This window comes from Cucurbita pepo, chromosome 1 (assembly GCF_057944985.1).
Source record: "Cucurbita pepo subsp. pepo isolate OVF chromosome 1, ASM5794498v1, whole genome shotgun sequence".
Taxonomy (NCBI): domain Eukaryota; kingdom Viridiplantae; phylum Streptophyta; class Magnoliopsida; order Cucurbitales; family Cucurbitaceae; genus Cucurbita; species Cucurbita pepo.
Window position 1 is genome coordinate 9,535,125 of NC_141798.1, and position 15,377 is coordinate 9,550,501.

Sequence of the window (15,377 nt, forward strand, 5' to 3'; positions counted from 1 at the left end):
CAATTTGTGCGCATGGCATGTCGGGTGCGATCATACCAGCACTAATGCACCGGATCCCATCAGAACTCCGCAGTTAAGCGTGCTTGGGCGAGAGTAGTACTACTAAGTTGGGTGACCACTTGGGAAGTCCTCGTGTTGCACCCCTTTTTTATATTTCTTTTGCTCGTTACTTCATATTCTCCCCGTTCTTTTCTTCCTTTCTTTACAAATGGCAACCTCCCCCGCTCGCACGCTCACGCCCATCGCGTTTCTTCTCCCCGACGTGTCCGCGCGGGCCCCGCCGGCCGTTCCCAGCACGTGCGTGCACCCACCCTCGCCTCGATCATGCCCACCCCGCATGCGTTAAATGCAATTTGTGCGCATGGCATGTCGGGTGCGATCATACCAGCACTAATGCACCGGATCCCATCAGAACTCCGCAGTTAAGCGTGCTTGGGCGAGAGTAGTACTAAGTTGGGTGACCACTTGGGAAGTCCTCGTGTTGCACCCCTTTTTTATATTTCTTTTGCTCGTTACTTCAATTTCTCCCCCTTCTTTTCTTCCTTTCTTTACAAATGGCAACCTCCCCCGCTCGCACGCTCACGCCCATCGCGTTTCTTCTCCCCGACGTGTCCGCGCGGGCCCCGCCGGCCGTTCCCAGCACGTGCGTGCACCCACCCTCGCCTCGATCATGCCCACCCCGCATGCGTTAAATGCAATTTGTGCGCATGGCATGTCGGGTGCGATCATACCAGCACTAATGCACCGGATCCCATCAGAACTCCGCAGTTAAGCGTGCTTGGGCGAGAGTAGTACTAAGTTGGGTGACCACTTGGGAAGTCCTCGTGTTGCACCCCTTTTTTATATTTCTTTTGCTCGTTACTTCAATTTCTCCCCGTTCTTTTCTTCCTTTCTTTACAAATGGCAACCTCCCCCGCTCGCACGCTCACGCCCATCGCGTTTCTTCAACCCGACGTGTCCGCGCGGGCCCCGCCGGCCGTTCCCAGCACGTGCGTGCACCCACCCTCGCCTCGATCATGCCCACCCCGCATGCGTTAAATGCAATTTGTGCGCATGGCATGTCGGGTGCGATCATACCAGCACTAATGCACCGGATCCCATCAGAACTCCGCAGTTAAGCGTGCTTGGGCGAGAGTAGTACTAAGTTGGGTGACCACTTGGGAAGTCCTCGTGTTGCACCCCTTTTTTATATTTCTTTTGCTTGTTACTTCAATTTCTCCCCGTTCTTTTCTTCCTTTCTTTACAAATGGCAACCTCCCCCGCTCGCACGCTCACGCCCATCGCGTTTCTTCTCCCCGACGTGTCCGCGCGGGCCCCGCCGGCCGTTCCCAGCACGTGCGTGCACCCACCCTCGCCTCGATCATGCCCACCCCGCATGCGTTAAATGCAATTTGTGCGCATGGCATGTCGGGTGCGATCATACCAGCACTAATGCACCGGATCCCATCAGAACTCCGCAGTCAAGCGTGCTTGGGCGAGAGTAGTACTAAGTTGGATGACCACTTGGGAAGTCCTCGTGTTGCACCCCTTTTTTATATTTCTTTTGCTCGTTACTTCAATTTCTCCCCGTTCTTTTCTTCCTTTCTTTACAAATGGCAACCTCCCCCGCTCGCACGCTCACGCCCATCGCGTTTCTTCTCCCCGACGTGTCCGCGCGGGCCCCGCCGGCCGTTCCCAGCACGTGCGTGCACCCACCCTCGCCTCGATCATGCCCACCCCGCATGCGTTAAATGCAATTTGTGCGCATGGCATGTCGGGTGCGATCATACCAGCACTAATGCACCGGATCCCATCAGAACTCCGCAGTTAAGCGTGCTTGGGCGAGAGTAGTACTAAGTTGGGTGACCACTTGGGAAGTCCTCGTGTTGCACCCCTTTTTTATATTTCTTTTGCTCGTTACTTCAATTTCTCCCCGTTCTTTTCTTCCTTTCTTTACAAATGGCAACCTCCCCCGCTCGCACGCTCACGCCCATCGCGTTTCTTCTCCCCGACGTGTCCGCGCGGGCCCCGCCGGCCGTTCCCAGCACGTGCGTGCACCCACCCTCGCCTCGATCATGCCCACCCCGCATGCGTTAAATGCAATTTGTGCGCATGGCATGTCGGGTGCGATCATACCAGCACTAATGCACCGGATCCCATCAGAACTCCGCAGTTAAGCGTGCTTGGGCGAGAGTAGTACTACTAAGTTGGGTGACCACTTGGGAAGTCCTCGTGTTGCACCCCTTTTTTATATTTCTTTTGCTCGTTACTTCATATTCTCCCCGTTCTTTTCTTCCTTTCTTTACAAATGGCAACCTCCCCCGCTCGCACGCTCACGCCCATCGCGTTTCTTCTCCCCGACGTGTCCGCGCGGGCCCCGCCGGCCGTTCCCAGCACGTGCGTGCACCCACCCTCGCCTCGATCATGCCCACCCCGCATGCGTTAAATGCAATTTGTGCGCATGGCATGTCGGGTGCGATCATACCAGCACTAATGCACCGGATCCCATCAGAACTCCGCAGTTAAGCGTGCTTGGGCGAGAGTAGTACTAAGTTGGGTGACCACTTGGGAAGTCCTCGTGTTGCACCCCTTCTTTATATTTCTTTTGCTCGTTACTTCAATTTCTCCCCGTTCTTTTCTTCCTTTCTTTACAAATGGCAACCTCCCCCGCTCGCACGCTCACGCCCATCGCGTTTCTTCTCCCCGACGTGTCCGCGCGGGCCCCGCCGGCCGTTCCCAGCACGTGCGTGCACCCACCCTCGCCTCGATCATGCCCACCCCGCATGCGTTAAATGCAATTTGTGCGCATGGCATGTCGGGTGCGATCATACCAGCACTAATGCACCGGATCCCATCAGAACTCCGCAGTTAAGCGTGCTTGGGCGAGAGTAGTACTAAGTTGGGTGACCACTTGGGAAGTCCTCGTGTTGCACCCCTTTTTTATATTTCTTTTGCTCGTTACTTCAATTTCTCCCCGTTCTTTTCTTCCTTTCTTTACAAATGGCAACCTCCCCCGCTCGCACGCTCACGCCCATCGCGTTTCTTCTCCCCGACGTGTCCGCGCGGGCCCCGCCGGCCGTTCCCAGCACGTGCGTGCACCCACCCTCGCCTCGATCATGCCCACCCCGCATGCGTTAAATGCAATTTGTGCGCATGCCATGTCGGGTGCGATCATACCAGCACTAATGCACCGGATCCCATCAGAACTCCGCAGTTAAGCGTGCTTGGGCGAGAGTAGTACTAAGTTGGGTGACCACTTGGGAAGTCCTCGTGTTGCACCCCTTTTTTATATTTCTTTTGCTCGTTACTTCAATTTCTCCCCGTTCTTTTCTTCCTTTCTTTACAAATGGCAACCTCCCCCGCTCGCACGCTCACGCCCATCGCGTTTCTTCTCCCCGACGTGTCCGCGCGGGCCCCGCCGGCCGTTCCCAGCACGTGCGTGCACCCACCCTCGCCTCGATCATGCCCACCCCGCATGCGTTAAATGCAATTTGTGCGCATGGCATGTCGGGTGCGATCATACCAGCACTAATGCACCGGATCCCATCAGAACTCCGCAGTTAAGCGTGCTTGGGCGAGAGTAGTACTAAGTTGGGTGACCACTTGGGAAGTTCTCGTGTTGCACCCCTTTTTTATATTTCTTTTGCTCGTTACTTCAATTTCTCCCCGTTCTTTTCTTCCTTTCTTTACAAATGGCAACCTCCCCCGCTCGCACGCTCACGCCCATCGCGTTTCTTCTCCCCGACGTGTCCGCGCGGGCCCCGCCGGCCGTTCCCAGCACGTGCGTGCACCCACCCTCGCCTCGATCATGCCCACCCCGCATGCGTTAAATGCAACTTGTGCGCATGGCATGTCGGGTGCGATCATACCAGCACTAATGCACCGGATCCCATCAGAACTCCGCAGTTAAGCGTGCTTGGGCGAGAGTAGTACTAAGTTGGGTGACCACTTGGGAAGTCCTCGTGTTGCACCCCTTTTTTATATTTCTTTTGCTCGTTACTTCAATTTCTCCCCGTTCTTTTCTTCCTTTCTTTACAAATGGCAACCTCCCTCGCTCGCACGCTCACGCCCATCGCGTTTCTTCTCCCCGACGTGTCCGCGCGGGCCCCGCCGGCCGTTCCCAGCACGTGCGTGCACCCACCCTCGCCTCTATCATGCCCACCCCGCATGCGTTAAATGCAACTTGTGCGCATGGCATGTCGGGTGCGATCATACCAGCACTAATGCACCGGATCCCATCAGAACTCCGCAGTTAAGCGTGCTTGGGCGAGAGTAGTACTAAGTTGGGTGACCACTTGGGAAGTCCTCGTGTTGCACCCCTTTTTTATATTTCTTTTGCTCGTTACTTCAATTTCTCCCCGTTCTTTTCTTCCTTTCTTTACAAATGGCAACCTCCCCCGCTCGCACGCTCACGCCCATCGCGTTTCTTCTCCCCGACGTGTCCGCGCGGGCCCCGCCGGCCGTTCCCAGCACGTGCGTGCACCCACCCTCGCCTCGATCATGCCCACCCCGCATGCGTTAAATGCAATTTGTGCGCATGGCATGTCGGGTGCGATCATACCAGCACTAATGCACCGGATCCCATCAGAACTCCGCAGTTAAGCGTGCTTGGGCGAGAGTAGTACTAAGTTGGGTGACCACTTGGGAAGTCCTCGTGTTGCACCCCTTTTTTATATTTCTTTTGCTCGTTACTTCAATTTCTCCCCGTTCTTTTCTTCCTTTCTTTACAAATGGCAACCTCCCCCGCTCGCACGCTCACGCCCATCGCGTTTCTTCTCCCCGACGTGTCCGCGCGGGCCCCGCCGGCCGTTCCCAGCACGTGCGTGCACCCACCCTCGCCTCGATCATGCCCACCCCGCATGCGTTAAATGCAATTTGTGCGCATGGCATGTCGGGTGCGATCATACCAGCACTAATGCACCGGATCCCATCAGAACTCCGCTTGGGAAGTCCTCGTGTTGCACCCCTTTTTTATATTTCTTTTGCTCGTTACTTCAATTTCTCCCCGTTCTTTTCTTCCTTTCTTTACAAATGGCAACCTCCCCCGCTCGCACGCTCACGCCCATCGCGTTTCTTCTCCCCGACGTGTCCGCGCGGGCCCCGCCGGCCGTTCCCAGCACGTGCGTGCACCCACCCTCGCCTCGATCATGCCCACCCCGCATGCGTTAAATGCAATTTGTGCGCATGGCATGTCGGGTGCGATCATACCAGCACTAATGCACCGGATCCCATCAGAACTCCGCAGTTAAGCGTGCTTGGGCGAGAGTAGTACTAAGTTGGGTGACCACTTGGGAAGTCCTCGTGTTGCACCCCTTCTTTATATTTCTTTTGCTCGTTACTTCAATTTCTCCCCGTTCTTTTCTTCCTTTCTTTACAAATGGCAACCTCCCCCGCTCGCACGCTCACGCCCATCGCGTTTCTTCTCCCCGACGTGTCCGCGCGGGCCCCGCCGGCCGTTCCCAGCACGTGCGTGCACCCACCCTCGCCTCGATCATGCCCACCCCGCATGCGTTAAATGCAATTTGTGCGCATGGCATGTCGGGTGCGATCATACCAGCACTAATGCACCGGATCCCATCAGAACTCCGCAGTCAAGCGTGCTTGGGCGAGAGTAGTACTAAGTTGGGTGACCACTTGGGAAGTCCTCGTGTTGCACCCCTTTTTTATATTTCTTTTGCTCGTTACTTCAATTTCTCCCCGTTCTTTTCTTCCTTTCTTTACAAATGGCAACCTCCCCCGCTCGCACGCTCACGCCCATCGCGTTTCTTCTCCCCGACGTGTCCGCGCGGGCCCCGCCGGCCGTTCCCAGCACGTGCGTGCACCCACCCTCGCCTCGATCATGCCCACCCCGCATGCGTTAAATGCAATTTGTGCGCATGGCATGTCGGGTGCGATCATACCAGCACTAATGCACCGGATCCCATCAGAACTCCGCAGTTAAGCGTGCTTGGGCGAGAGTAGTACTAAGTTGGGTGACCACTTGGGAAGTCCTCGTGTTGCACCCCTTTTTTATATTTCTTTTGCTCGTTACTTCAATTTCTCCCCGTTCTTTTCTTCCTTTCTTTACAAATGGCAACCTCCCCCGCTCGCACGCTCACGCCCATCGCGTTTCTTCTCCCCGACGTGTCCGCGCGGGCCCCGCCGGCCGTTCCCAGCACGTGCGTGCACCCACCCTCGCCTCGATCATGCCCACCCCGCATGCGTTAAATGCAATTTGTGCGCATGGCATGTCGGGTGCGATCATACCAGCACTAATGCACCGGATCCCATCAGAACTCCGCAGTCAAGCGTGCTTGGGCGAGAGTAGTACTAAGTTGGGTGACCACTTGGGAAGTCCTCGTGTTGCACCCCTTTTTTATATTTCTTTTGCTCGTTACTTCAATTTCTCCCCGTTCTTTTCTTCCTTTCTTTACAAATGGCAACCTCCCCCGCTCGCACGCTCACGCCCATCGCGTTTCTTCTCCCCGACGTGTCCGCGCGGGCCCCGCCGGCCGTTCCCAGCACGTGCGTGCACCCACCCTCGCCTCGATCATGCCCACCCCGCATGCGTTAAATGCAATTTGTGCGCATGGCATGTCGGGTGCGATCATACCAGCACTAATGCACCGGATCCCATCAGAACTCCGCAGTTAAGCGTGCTTGGGCGAGAGTAGTACTAAGTTGGGTGACCACTTGGGAAGTCCTCGTGTTGCACCCCTTTTTTATATTTCTTTTGCTCGTTACTTCAATTTCTCCCCGTTCTTTTCTTCCTTTCTTTACAAATGGCAACCTCCCCCGCTCGCACGCTCACGCCCATCGCGTTTCTTCTCCCCGACGTGTCCGCGCGGGCCCCGCCGGCCGTTCCCAGCACGTGCGTGCACCCACCCTCGCCTCGATCATGCCCACCCCGCATGCGTTAAATGCAATTTGTGCGCATGGCATGTCAGGTGCGATCATACCAGCACTAATGCACCGGATCCCATCAGAACTCCGCGGTCAAGCGTGCTTGGGCGAGAGTAGTACTAAGTTGGGTGACCACTTGGGAAGTCCTCGTGTTGCACCCCTTTTTTATATTTCTTTTGCTCGTTACTTCAATTTCTCCCCGTTCTTTTCTTCCTTTCTTTACAAATGGCAACCTCCCCCGCTCGCACGCTCACGCCCATCGCGTTTCTTCTCCCCGACGTGTCCGCGCGGGCCCCGCCGGCCGTTCCCAGCACGTGCGTGCACCCACCCTCGCCTCGATCATGCCCACCCCGCATGCGTTAAATGCAATTTGTGCGCATGGCATGTCGGGTGCGATCATACCAGCACTAATGCACCGGATCCCATCAGAACTCCGCAGTTAAGCGTGCTTGGGCGAGAGTAGTATTAAGTTGGGTGACCACTTGGGAAGTCCTCGTGTTGCACCCCTTTTTTATATTTCTTTTGCTCGTTACTTCAATTTCTCCCCGTTCTTTTCTTCCTTTCTTTACAAATGGCAACCTCCCCCGCTCGCACGCTCACACCCATCGCGTTTCTTCTCCCCGACGTGTCCGCGCGGGCCCCGCCGGCCGTTCCCAGCACGTGCGTGCACCCACCCTCGCCTCGATCATGCCCACCCCGCATGCGTTAAATGCAATTTGTGCGCATGGCATGTCGGGTGCGATCATACCAGCACTAATGCACCGGATCCCATCAGAACTCCGCAGTCAAGCGTGCTTGGGCGAGAGTAGTACTAAGTTGGATGACCACTTGGGAAGTCCTCGTGTTGCACCCCTTTTTTATATTTCTTTTGCTCGTTACTTCAATTTCTCCCCGTTCTTTTCTTCCTTTCTTTACAAATGGCAACCTCCCCCGCTCGCACGCTCACGCCCATCGCGTTTCTTCTCCCCGACGTGTCCGCGCGGGCCCCGCCGGCCGTTCCCAGCACGTGCGTGCACCCACCCTCGCCTCGATCATGCCCACCCCGCATGCGTTAAATGCAATTTGTGCGCATGGCATGTCGGGTGCGATCATACCAGCACTAATGCACCGGATCCCATCAGAACTCCGCAGTTAAGCGTGCTTGGGCGAGAGTAGTACTAAGTTGGGTGACCACTTGGGAAGTCCTCGTGTTGCACCCCTTTTTTATATTTCTTTTGCTCGTTACTTCAATTTCTCCCCGTTCTTTTCTTCCTTTCTTTACAAATGGCAACCTCCCCCGCTCGCACGCTCACGCCCATCGCGTTTCTTCTCCCCGACGTGTCCGCGCGGGCCCCGCCGGCCGTTCCCAGCACGTGCGTGCACCCACCCTCGCCTCGATCATGCCCACCCCGCATGCGTTAAATGCAATTTGTGCGCATGGCATGTCGGGTGCGATCATACCAGCACTAATGCACCGGATCCCATCAGAACTCCGCAGTTAAGCGTGCTTGGGCGAGAGTAGTACTAAGTTGGGTGACCACTTGGGAAGTCCTCGTGTTGCACCCCTTTTTTATATTTCTTTTGCTCGTTACTTCAATTTCTCCCCGTTCTTTTCTTCCTTTCTTTACAAATGGCAACCTCCCCCGCTCGCACGCTCACGCCCATCGCGTTTCTTCTCCCCGACGTGTCCGCGCGGGCCCCGCCGGCCGTTCCCAGCACGTGCGTGCACCCACCCTCGCCTCGATCATGCCCACCCCGCATGCGTTAAATGCAATTTGTGCGCATGGCATGTCAGGTGCGATCATACCAGCACTAATGCACCGGATCCCATCAGAACTCCGCGGTCAAGCGTGCTTGGGCGAGAGTAGTACTAAGTTGGGTGACCACTTGGGAAGTCCTCGTGTTGCACCCCTTTTTTATATTTCTTTTGCTCGTTACTTCAATTTCTCCCCGTTCTTTTCTTCCTTTCTTTACAAATGGCAACCTCCCCCGCTCGCACGCTCACGCCCATCGCGTTTCTTCTCCCCGACGTGTCCGCGCGGGCCCCGCCGGCCGTTCCCAGCACGTGCGTGCACCCACCCTCGCCTCGATCATGCCCACCCCGCATGCGTTAAATGCAATTTGTGCGCATGGCATGTCGGGTGCGATCATACCAGCACTAATGCACCGGATCCCATCAGAACTCCGCAGTTAAGCGTGCTTGGGCGAGAGTAGTACTAAGTTGGGTGACCACTTGGGAAGTCCTCGTGTTGCACCCCTTTTTTATATTTCTTTTGCTCGTTACTTCAATTTCTCCCCGTTCTTTTCTTCCTTTCTTTACAAATGGCAACCTCCCCCGCTCGCACGCTCACGCCCATCGCGTTTCTTCTCCCCGACGTGTCCGCGCGGGCCCCGCCGGCCGTTCCCAGCACGTGCGTGCACCCACCCTCGCCTCGATCATGCCCACCCCGCATGCGTTAAATGCAATTTGTGCGCATGGCATGTCGGGTGCGATCATACCAGCACTAATGCACCGGATCCCATCAGAACTCCGCAGTCAAGCGTGCTTGGGCGAGAGTAGTACTAAGTTGGGTGACCACTTGGGAAGTCCTCGTGTTGCACCCCTTTTTTATATTTCTTTTGCTCGTTACTTCAATTTCTCCCCGTTCTTTTCTTCCTTTCTTTACAAATGGCAACCTCCCCCGCTCGCACGCTCACGCCCATCGCGTTTCTTCTCCCCGACGTGTCCGCGCGGGCCCCGCTGGCCGTTCCCAGCACGTGCGTGCACCCACCCTCGCCTCGATCATGCCCACCCCGCATGCGTTAAATGCAATTTGTGCGCATGGCATGTCGGGTGCGATCATACCAGCACTAATGCACCGGATCCCATCAGAACTCCGCAGTTAAGCGTGCTTGGGCGAGAGTAGTACTAAGTTGGGTGACCACTTGGGAAGTCCTCGTGTTGCACCCCTTTTTTATATTTCTTTTGCTCGTTACTTCAATTTCTCCCCGTTCTTTTCTTCCTTTCTTTACAAATGGCAACCTCCCCCGCTCGCACGCTCACGCCCATCGCGTTTCTTCTCCCCGACGTGTCCGCGCGGGCCCCGCCGGCCGTTCCCAGCACGTGCGTGCACCCACCCTCGCCTCGATCATGCCCACCCCGCATGCGTTAAATGCAATTTGTGCGCATGACATGTCGGGTGCGATCATACCAGCACTAATGCACCGGATCCCATCAGAACTCCGCAGTTAAGCGTGCTTGGGCGAGAGTAGTACTAAGTTGGGTGACCACTTGGGAAGTCCTCGTGTTGCACCCCTTTTTTATATTTCTTTTGCTCGTTACTTCAATTTCTCCCCGTTCTTTTCTTCCTTTCTTTACAAATGGCAACCTCCCCCGCTCGCACGCTCACGCCCATCGCGTTTCTTCTCCCGTTCCCAGCACGTGCGTGCACCCACCCTCGCCTCGATCATACCCACCCCGCATGCGTTAAATGCAATTTGTGCGCATGGCATGTCGGGTGCGATCATACCAGCACTAATGCACCGGATCCCATCAGAACTCCGCAGTTAAGCGTGCTTGGGCGAGAGTAGTACTAAGTTGGGTGACCACTTGGGAAGTCCTCGTGTTGCACCCCTTTTTTATATTTCTTTTGCTCGTTACTTCAATTTCTCCCCGTTCTTTTCTTCCTTTCTTTACAAATGGCAACCTCCCCCGCTCGCACGCTCACGCCCATCGCGTTTCTTCTCCCCGACGTGTCCGCGCGGGCCCCGCCGGCCGTTCCCAGCACGTGCGTGCACCCACCCTCGCCTCGATCATGCCCACCCCGCATGCGTTAAATGCAATTTGTGCGCATGGCATGTCGGGTGCGATCATACCAGCACTAATGCACCGGATCCCATCAGAACTCCGCAGTCAAGCGTGCTTGGGCGAGAGTAGTACTAAGTTGGGTGACCACTTGGGAAGTCCTCGTGTTGCACCCCTTTTTTATATTTCTTTTGCTCGTTACTTCAATTTCTCCCCGTTCTTTTCTTCCTTTCTTTACAAATGGCAACCTCCCCCGCTCGCACGCTCACGCCCATCGCGTTTCTTCTCCCCGACGTGTCCGCGCGGGCCCCGCCGGCCGTTCCCAGCACGTGCGTGCACCCACCCTCGCCTCGATCATGCCCACCCCGCATGCGTTAAATGCAATTTGTGCGCATGGCATGTCGGGTGCGATCATACCAGCACTAATGCACCGGATCCCATCAGAACTCCGCAGTCAAGCGTGCTTGGGCGAGAGTAGTACTAAGTTGGGTGACCACTTGGGAAGTCCTCGTGTTGCACCCCTTTTTTATATTTCTTTTGCTCGTTACTTCAATTTCTCCCCGTTCTTTTCTTCCTTTCTTTACAAATGGCAACCTCCCCCGCTCGCACGCTCACGCCCATCGCGTTTCTTCTCCCCGACGTGTCCGCGCGGGCCCCGCCGGCCGTTCCCAGCACGTGCGTGCACCCACCCTCGCCTCGATCATGCCCACCCCGCATGCGTTAAATGCAATTTGTGCGCATGGCATGTCGGGTGCGATCATACCAGCACTAATGCACCGGATCCCATCAGAACTCCGCAGTCAAGCGTGCTTGGGCGAGAGTAGTACTAAGTTGGGTGACCACTTGGGAAGTCCTCGTGTTGCACCCCTTTTTTATATTTCTTTTGCTCGTTACTTCAATTTCTCCCCGTTCTTTTCTTCATTTCTTTACAAATGGCAACCTCCCCCGCTCGCACGCTCACGCCCATCGCGTTTCTTCTCCCCGACGTGTCCGCGCGGGCCCCGCCGGCCGTTCCCAGCACGTGCGTGCACCCACCCTCGCCTCGATCATGCCCACCCCGCATGCGTTAAATGCAATTTGTGCGCATGGCATGTCGGGTGCGATCATACCAGCACTAATGCACCGGATCCCATCAGAACTCCGCAGTCAAGCGTGCTTGGGCGAGAGTAGTACTAAGTTGGGTGACCACTTGGGAAGTCCTCGTGTTGCACCCCTTTTTTATATTTCTTTTGCTCGTTACTTCAATTTCTCCCCGTTCTTTTCTTCATTTCTTTACAAATGGCAACCTCCCCCGCTCGCACGCTCACGCCCATCGCGTTTCTTCTCCCCGACGTGTCCGCGCGGGCCCCGCCGGCCGTTCCCAGCACGTGCGTGCACCCACCCTCGCCTCGATCATGCCCACCCCGCATGCGTTAAATGCAATTTGTGCGCATGGCATGTCGGGTGCGATCATACCAGCACTAATGCACCGGATCCCATCAGAACTCCGCAGTTAAGCGTGCTTGGGCGAGAGTAGTACTAAGTTGGGTGACCATTTGGGAAGTCCTCGTGTTGCACCCCTTTTTTATATTTCTTTTGCTCGTTACTTCAATTTCTCCCCGTTCTTTTCTTCCTTTCTTTACAAATGGCAACCTCCCCCGCTCGCACGCTCACGCCCATCGCGTTTCTTCTCCCCGACGTGTCCGCGCGGGCCCCGCCGGCCGTTCCCAGCACGTGCGTGCACCCACCCTCGCCTCGATCATGCCCACCCCGCATGCGTTAAATGCAATTTGTGCGCATGGCATGTCGGGTGCGATCATACCAGCACTAATGCACCGGATCCCATCAGAACTCCGCAGTCAAGCGTGCTTGGGCGAGAGTAGTACTAAGTTGGGTGACCACTTGGGAAGTCCTCGTGTTGCACCCCTTTTTTATATTTCTTTTGCTCGTTACTTCAATTTCTCCCCGTTCTTTTCTTCCTTTCTTTACAAATGGCAACCTCCCCCGCTCGCACGCTCACGCCCATCGCGTTTCTTCTCCCCGACGTGTCCGCGCGGGCCCCGCCGGCCGTTCCCAGCACGTGCGTGCACCCACCCTCGCCTCGATCATGCCCACCCCGCATGCGTTAAATGCAATTTGTGCGCATGGCATGTCGGGTGCGATCATACCAGCACTAATGCACCGGATCCCATCAGAACTCCGCAGTTAAGCGTGCTTGGGCGAGAGTAGTACTAAGTTGGGTGACCACTTGGGAAGTCCTCGTGTTGCACCCCTTTTTTATATTTCTTTTGCTCGTTACTTCAATTTCTCCCCGTTCTTTTCTTCCTTTCTTTACAAATGGCAACCTCCCCCGCTCGCACGCTCACGCCCATCGCGTTTCTTCTCCCCGACGTGTCCGCGCGGGCCCCGCCGGCCGTTCCCAGCACGTGCGTGCACCCACCCTCGCCTCGATCATGCCCACCCCGCATGCGTTAAATGCAATTTGTGCGCATGGCATGTCGGGTGCGATCATACCAGCACTAATGCACCGGATCCCATCAGAACTCCGTAGTTAAGCGTGCTTGGGCGAGAGTAGTACTAAGTTGGGTGACCACTTGGGAAGTCCTCGTGTTGCACCCCTTTTTTATATTTCTTTTGCTCGTTACTTCAATTTCTCCCCGTTCTTTTCTTCCTTTCTTTACAAATGGCAACCTCCCCCGCTCGCACGCTCACGCCCATCGCGTTTCTTCTCCCCGACGTGTCCGCGCGGGCCCCGCCGGCCGTTCCCAGCACGTGCGTGCACCCACCCTCGCCTCGATCATGCCCACCCCGCATGCGTTAAATGCAATTTGTGCGCATGGCATGTCGGGTGCGATCATACCAGCACTAATGCACCAGATCCCATCAGAACTCCGCAGTCAAGCGTGCTTGGGCGAGAGTAGTACTAAGTTGGGTGACCACTTGGGAAGTCCTCGTGTTGCACCCCTTTTTTATATTTCTTTTGCTCGTTACTTCAATTTCTCCCCGTTCTTTTCTTCCTTTCTTTACAAATGGCAACCTCCCCCGCTCGCACGCTCACGCCCATCGCGTTTCTTCTCCCCGACGTGTCCGCGCGGGCCCCGCCGGCCGTTCCCAGCACGTGCGTGCACCCACCCTCGCCTCGATCATGCCCACCCCGCATGCGTTAAATGCAATTTGTGCGCATGGCATGTCGGGTACGATCATACCAGCACTAATGCACCGGATCCCATCAGAACTCCGCAGTTAAGCGTGCTTGGGCGAGAGTAGTTCTAAGTTGGGTGACCACTTGGGAAGTCCTCGTGTTGCACCCCTTTTTTATATTTCTTTTGCTCGTTACTTCAATTTCTCCCCGTTCTTTTCTTCCTTTCTTTACAAATGGCAACCTCCCCCGCTCGCACGCTCACGCCCATCGCGTTTCTTCTCCCCGACGTGTCCGCGCGGGCCCCGCCGGCCGTTCCGAGCACGTGCGTGCACCCACCCTCGCCTCGATCATGCCCACCCCGCATGCGTTAAATGCAATTTGTGCGCATGGCATGTCGGGTGCGATCATACCAGCACTAATGCACCGGATCCCATCAGAACTCCGCAGTTAAGCGTGCTTGGGCGAGAGTAGTACTAAGTTGGGTACCACTTGGGAAGTCCTCGTGTTGCACCCCTTTTTTATATTTCTTTTGCTCGTTACTTCAATTTCTCCCCGTTCTTTTCTTCCTTTCTTTACAAATGGCAACCTCCCCCGCTCGCACGCTCACGCCCATCGCGTTTCTTCTCCCCGACGTGTCCGCGCGGGCCCCGCCGGCCGTTCCCAGCACGTGCGTGCACCCACCCTCGCCTCGATCATGCCCACCCCGCATCCGTTAAATGCAATTTGTGCGCATGGCATGTCGGGTGCGATCATACCAGCACTAATGCACCGGATCCCATCAGAACTCCGCAGTTAAGCGTGCTTGGGCGAGAGTAGTACTAAGTTGGGTGACCACTTGGGAAGTCCTCGTGTTGCACCCCTTTTTTATATTTCTTTTGCTCGTTACTTCAATTTCTCCCCGTTCTTTTCTTCCTTTCTTTACAAATGGCAACCTCCCCCGCTCGCACGCTCACGCCCATCGCGTTTCTTCTCCCCGACGTGTCCGCGCGGGCCCCGCCGGCCGTTCCCAGCACGTGCGTGCACCCACCCTCGCCTCGATCATGCCCACCCCGCATGCGTTAAATGCAATTTGTGCGCATGGCATGTCGGGTGCGATCATACCAGCACTAATGCACCGGATCCCATCAGAACTCCGCAGTTAAGCGTGCTTGGGCGAGAGTAGTACTAAGTTGGGTGACCACTTGGGAAGTCCTCGTGTTGCACCCCTTTTTTATATTTCTTTTGCTCGTTACTTCAATTTCTCCCCGTTCTTTTCTTCCTTTCTTTACAAATGGCAACCTCCCCCGCTCGCACGCTCACGCCCATCGCGTTTCTTCTCCCCGACGTGTCCGCGCGGGCCCCGCCGGCCGTTCCCAGCACGTGCGTGCACCCACCCTCGCCTCGATCATGCCCACCCCGCATGCGTTAAATGCAATTTGTGCGCATGGCATGTCGGGTGCGATCATACCAGCACTAATGCACCGGATCCCATCGGAACTCTGCAGTTAAGCGTGCTTGGGCGAGAGTAGTACTAAGTTGGGTGACCACTTGGGAAGTCCTCGTGTTGCACCCCTTTTTTATATTTCTTTTGCTCGTTACTTCAATTTCTCCCCGTTCTTTTCTTCCTTTCTTTACAAATGGCAACCTCCCCCG

The 15,377-nt window shown here is 55.9% G+C and overlaps 44 non-coding genes across 44 annotated transcripts; all 44 read left to right on the forward strand.

The window, feature by feature from the left end:
* The first annotated feature begins 22 nt into the window (after positions 1–22).
* Positions 23–144, forward strand: LOC147794114 (5S ribosomal RNA). The gene has a single exon (XR_015413509.1). It is a non-coding gene; the product is annotated as a 5S ribosomal RNA (ribosomal RNA).
* Positions 145–371: 227 nt separating this feature from the next.
* Positions 372–490, forward strand: LOC147794115 (5S ribosomal RNA). Its single transcript, XR_015413699.1, has one exon. It is a non-coding gene; the product is annotated as a 5S ribosomal RNA (ribosomal RNA).
* Positions 491–717: 227 nt separating this feature from the next.
* LOC147794116 (5S ribosomal RNA) lies at positions 718–836 on the forward strand. Its single transcript, XR_015413700.1, has one exon. It is a non-coding gene; the product is annotated as a 5S ribosomal RNA (ribosomal RNA).
* A 227-nt stretch (positions 837–1,063) lies between these two features.
* On the forward strand, positions 1,064–1,182 carry LOC147794117 (5S ribosomal RNA). Its single transcript, XR_015413701.1, has one exon. It is a non-coding gene; the product is annotated as a 5S ribosomal RNA (ribosomal RNA).
* Positions 1,183–1,409: 227 nt separating this feature from the next.
* On the forward strand, positions 1,410–1,528 carry LOC147794118 (5S ribosomal RNA). The gene has a single exon (XR_015413352.1). It is a non-coding gene; the product is annotated as a 5S ribosomal RNA (ribosomal RNA).
* Positions 1,529–1,755: 227 nt separating this feature from the next.
* LOC147794119 (5S ribosomal RNA) lies at positions 1,756–1,874 on the forward strand. Its single transcript, XR_015413703.1, has one exon. It is a non-coding gene; the product is annotated as a 5S ribosomal RNA (ribosomal RNA).
* Positions 1,875–2,101: 227 nt separating this feature from the next.
* On the forward strand, positions 2,102–2,223 carry LOC147794120 (5S ribosomal RNA). The gene has a single exon (XR_015413510.1). It is a non-coding gene; the product is annotated as a 5S ribosomal RNA (ribosomal RNA).
* Positions 2,224–2,450: 227 nt separating this feature from the next.
* LOC147794121 (5S ribosomal RNA) lies at positions 2,451–2,569 on the forward strand. Its single transcript, XR_015413706.1, has one exon. It is a non-coding gene; the product is annotated as a 5S ribosomal RNA (ribosomal RNA).
* Positions 2,570–2,796: 227 nt separating this feature from the next.
* LOC147794122 (5S ribosomal RNA) lies at positions 2,797–2,915 on the forward strand. The gene has a single exon (XR_015413708.1). It is a non-coding gene; the product is annotated as a 5S ribosomal RNA (ribosomal RNA).
* Positions 2,916–3,142: 227 nt separating this feature from the next.
* On the forward strand, positions 3,143–3,261 carry LOC147794123 (5S ribosomal RNA). The gene has a single exon (XR_015413709.1). It is a non-coding gene; the product is annotated as a 5S ribosomal RNA (ribosomal RNA).
* A 227-nt stretch (positions 3,262–3,488) lies between these two features.
* Positions 3,489–3,607, forward strand: LOC147794124 (5S ribosomal RNA). Its single transcript, XR_015413772.1, has one exon. It is a non-coding gene; the product is annotated as a 5S ribosomal RNA (ribosomal RNA).
* Positions 3,608–3,834: 227 nt separating this feature from the next.
* Positions 3,835–3,953, forward strand: LOC147794125 (5S ribosomal RNA). Its single transcript, XR_015413710.1, has one exon. It is a non-coding gene; the product is annotated as a 5S ribosomal RNA (ribosomal RNA).
* A 227-nt stretch (positions 3,954–4,180) lies between these two features.
* On the forward strand, positions 4,181–4,299 carry LOC147794126 (5S ribosomal RNA). The gene has a single exon (XR_015413711.1). It is a non-coding gene; the product is annotated as a 5S ribosomal RNA (ribosomal RNA).
* A 227-nt stretch (positions 4,300–4,526) lies between these two features.
* Positions 4,527–4,645, forward strand: LOC147794127 (5S ribosomal RNA). Its single transcript, XR_015413712.1, has one exon. It is a non-coding gene; the product is annotated as a 5S ribosomal RNA (ribosomal RNA).
* A 528-nt stretch (positions 4,646–5,173) lies between these two features.
* On the forward strand, positions 5,174–5,292 carry LOC147794128 (5S ribosomal RNA). Its single transcript, XR_015413714.1, has one exon. It is a non-coding gene; the product is annotated as a 5S ribosomal RNA (ribosomal RNA).
* A 227-nt stretch (positions 5,293–5,519) lies between these two features.
* Positions 5,520–5,638, forward strand: LOC147794129 (5S ribosomal RNA). The gene has a single exon (XR_015413164.1). It is a non-coding gene; the product is annotated as a 5S ribosomal RNA (ribosomal RNA).
* Positions 5,639–5,865: 227 nt separating this feature from the next.
* Positions 5,866–5,984, forward strand: LOC147794130 (5S ribosomal RNA). The gene has a single exon (XR_015413716.1). It is a non-coding gene; the product is annotated as a 5S ribosomal RNA (ribosomal RNA).
* Positions 5,985–6,211: 227 nt separating this feature from the next.
* On the forward strand, positions 6,212–6,330 carry LOC147794131 (5S ribosomal RNA). The gene has a single exon (XR_015413165.1). It is a non-coding gene; the product is annotated as a 5S ribosomal RNA (ribosomal RNA).
* A 227-nt stretch (positions 6,331–6,557) lies between these two features.
* LOC147794132 (5S ribosomal RNA) lies at positions 6,558–6,676 on the forward strand. Its single transcript, XR_015413718.1, has one exon. It is a non-coding gene; the product is annotated as a 5S ribosomal RNA (ribosomal RNA).
* Positions 6,677–6,903: 227 nt separating this feature from the next.
* On the forward strand, positions 6,904–7,022 carry LOC147794133 (5S ribosomal RNA). Its single transcript, XR_015413477.1, has one exon. It is a non-coding gene; the product is annotated as a 5S ribosomal RNA (ribosomal RNA).
* A 227-nt stretch (positions 7,023–7,249) lies between these two features.
* On the forward strand, positions 7,250–7,368 carry LOC147794134 (5S ribosomal RNA). Its single transcript, XR_015413226.1, has one exon. It is a non-coding gene; the product is annotated as a 5S ribosomal RNA (ribosomal RNA).
* Positions 7,369–7,595: 227 nt separating this feature from the next.
* Positions 7,596–7,714, forward strand: LOC147794135 (5S ribosomal RNA). The gene has a single exon (XR_015413353.1). It is a non-coding gene; the product is annotated as a 5S ribosomal RNA (ribosomal RNA).
* A 227-nt stretch (positions 7,715–7,941) lies between these two features.
* Positions 7,942–8,060, forward strand: LOC147794136 (5S ribosomal RNA). Its single transcript, XR_015413722.1, has one exon. It is a non-coding gene; the product is annotated as a 5S ribosomal RNA (ribosomal RNA).
* A 227-nt stretch (positions 8,061–8,287) lies between these two features.
* Positions 8,288–8,406, forward strand: LOC147794137 (5S ribosomal RNA). The gene has a single exon (XR_015413723.1). It is a non-coding gene; the product is annotated as a 5S ribosomal RNA (ribosomal RNA).
* Positions 8,407–8,633: 227 nt separating this feature from the next.
* Positions 8,634–8,752, forward strand: LOC147794138 (5S ribosomal RNA). Its single transcript, XR_015413478.1, has one exon. It is a non-coding gene; the product is annotated as a 5S ribosomal RNA (ribosomal RNA).
* A 227-nt stretch (positions 8,753–8,979) lies between these two features.
* On the forward strand, positions 8,980–9,098 carry LOC147794139 (5S ribosomal RNA). Its single transcript, XR_015413725.1, has one exon. It is a non-coding gene; the product is annotated as a 5S ribosomal RNA (ribosomal RNA).
* A 227-nt stretch (positions 9,099–9,325) lies between these two features.
* Positions 9,326–9,444, forward strand: LOC147794140 (5S ribosomal RNA). Its single transcript, XR_015413166.1, has one exon. It is a non-coding gene; the product is annotated as a 5S ribosomal RNA (ribosomal RNA).
* Positions 9,445–9,671: 227 nt separating this feature from the next.
* On the forward strand, positions 9,672–9,790 carry LOC147794141 (5S ribosomal RNA). Its single transcript, XR_015413726.1, has one exon. It is a non-coding gene; the product is annotated as a 5S ribosomal RNA (ribosomal RNA).
* A 227-nt stretch (positions 9,791–10,017) lies between these two features.
* On the forward strand, positions 10,018–10,136 carry LOC147794142 (5S ribosomal RNA). Its single transcript, XR_015413727.1, has one exon. It is a non-coding gene; the product is annotated as a 5S ribosomal RNA (ribosomal RNA).
* Positions 10,137–10,335: 199 nt separating this feature from the next.
* LOC147794143 (5S ribosomal RNA) lies at positions 10,336–10,454 on the forward strand. The gene has a single exon (XR_015413728.1). It is a non-coding gene; the product is annotated as a 5S ribosomal RNA (ribosomal RNA).
* Positions 10,455–10,681: 227 nt separating this feature from the next.
* LOC147794144 (5S ribosomal RNA) lies at positions 10,682–10,800 on the forward strand. The gene has a single exon (XR_015413167.1). It is a non-coding gene; the product is annotated as a 5S ribosomal RNA (ribosomal RNA).
* A 227-nt stretch (positions 10,801–11,027) lies between these two features.
* Positions 11,028–11,146, forward strand: LOC147794145 (5S ribosomal RNA). The gene has a single exon (XR_015413168.1). It is a non-coding gene; the product is annotated as a 5S ribosomal RNA (ribosomal RNA).
* A 227-nt stretch (positions 11,147–11,373) lies between these two features.
* On the forward strand, positions 11,374–11,492 carry LOC147794146 (5S ribosomal RNA). The gene has a single exon (XR_015413172.1). It is a non-coding gene; the product is annotated as a 5S ribosomal RNA (ribosomal RNA).
* Positions 11,493–11,719: 227 nt separating this feature from the next.
* On the forward strand, positions 11,720–11,838 carry LOC147794147 (5S ribosomal RNA). The gene has a single exon (XR_015413173.1). It is a non-coding gene; the product is annotated as a 5S ribosomal RNA (ribosomal RNA).
* Positions 11,839–12,065: 227 nt separating this feature from the next.
* LOC147794148 (5S ribosomal RNA) lies at positions 12,066–12,184 on the forward strand. The gene has a single exon (XR_015413100.1). It is a non-coding gene; the product is annotated as a 5S ribosomal RNA (ribosomal RNA).
* A 227-nt stretch (positions 12,185–12,411) lies between these two features.
* On the forward strand, positions 12,412–12,530 carry LOC147794149 (5S ribosomal RNA). Its single transcript, XR_015413174.1, has one exon. It is a non-coding gene; the product is annotated as a 5S ribosomal RNA (ribosomal RNA).
* A 227-nt stretch (positions 12,531–12,757) lies between these two features.
* LOC147794150 (5S ribosomal RNA) lies at positions 12,758–12,876 on the forward strand. The gene has a single exon (XR_015413729.1). It is a non-coding gene; the product is annotated as a 5S ribosomal RNA (ribosomal RNA).
* A 227-nt stretch (positions 12,877–13,103) lies between these two features.
* On the forward strand, positions 13,104–13,222 carry LOC147794151 (5S ribosomal RNA). The gene has a single exon (XR_015413090.1). It is a non-coding gene; the product is annotated as a 5S ribosomal RNA (ribosomal RNA).
* A 227-nt stretch (positions 13,223–13,449) lies between these two features.
* On the forward strand, positions 13,450–13,568 carry LOC147794152 (5S ribosomal RNA). Its single transcript, XR_015413401.1, has one exon. It is a non-coding gene; the product is annotated as a 5S ribosomal RNA (ribosomal RNA).
* Positions 13,569–13,795: 227 nt separating this feature from the next.
* On the forward strand, positions 13,796–13,914 carry LOC147794153 (5S ribosomal RNA). The gene has a single exon (XR_015413518.1). It is a non-coding gene; the product is annotated as a 5S ribosomal RNA (ribosomal RNA).
* Positions 13,915–14,141: 227 nt separating this feature from the next.
* On the forward strand, positions 14,142–14,259 carry LOC147794154 (5S ribosomal RNA). The gene has a single exon (XR_015413448.1). It is a non-coding gene; the product is annotated as a 5S ribosomal RNA (ribosomal RNA).
* A 227-nt stretch (positions 14,260–14,486) lies between these two features.
* Positions 14,487–14,605, forward strand: LOC147794155 (5S ribosomal RNA). The gene has a single exon (XR_015413731.1). It is a non-coding gene; the product is annotated as a 5S ribosomal RNA (ribosomal RNA).
* A 227-nt stretch (positions 14,606–14,832) lies between these two features.
* LOC147794156 (5S ribosomal RNA) lies at positions 14,833–14,951 on the forward strand. The gene has a single exon (XR_015413732.1). It is a non-coding gene; the product is annotated as a 5S ribosomal RNA (ribosomal RNA).
* Positions 14,952–15,178: 227 nt separating this feature from the next.
* On the forward strand, positions 15,179–15,297 carry LOC147794157 (5S ribosomal RNA). The gene has a single exon (XR_015413343.1). It is a non-coding gene; the product is annotated as a 5S ribosomal RNA (ribosomal RNA).
* The last annotated feature ends 80 nt before the right edge of the window (positions 15,298–15,377 follow it).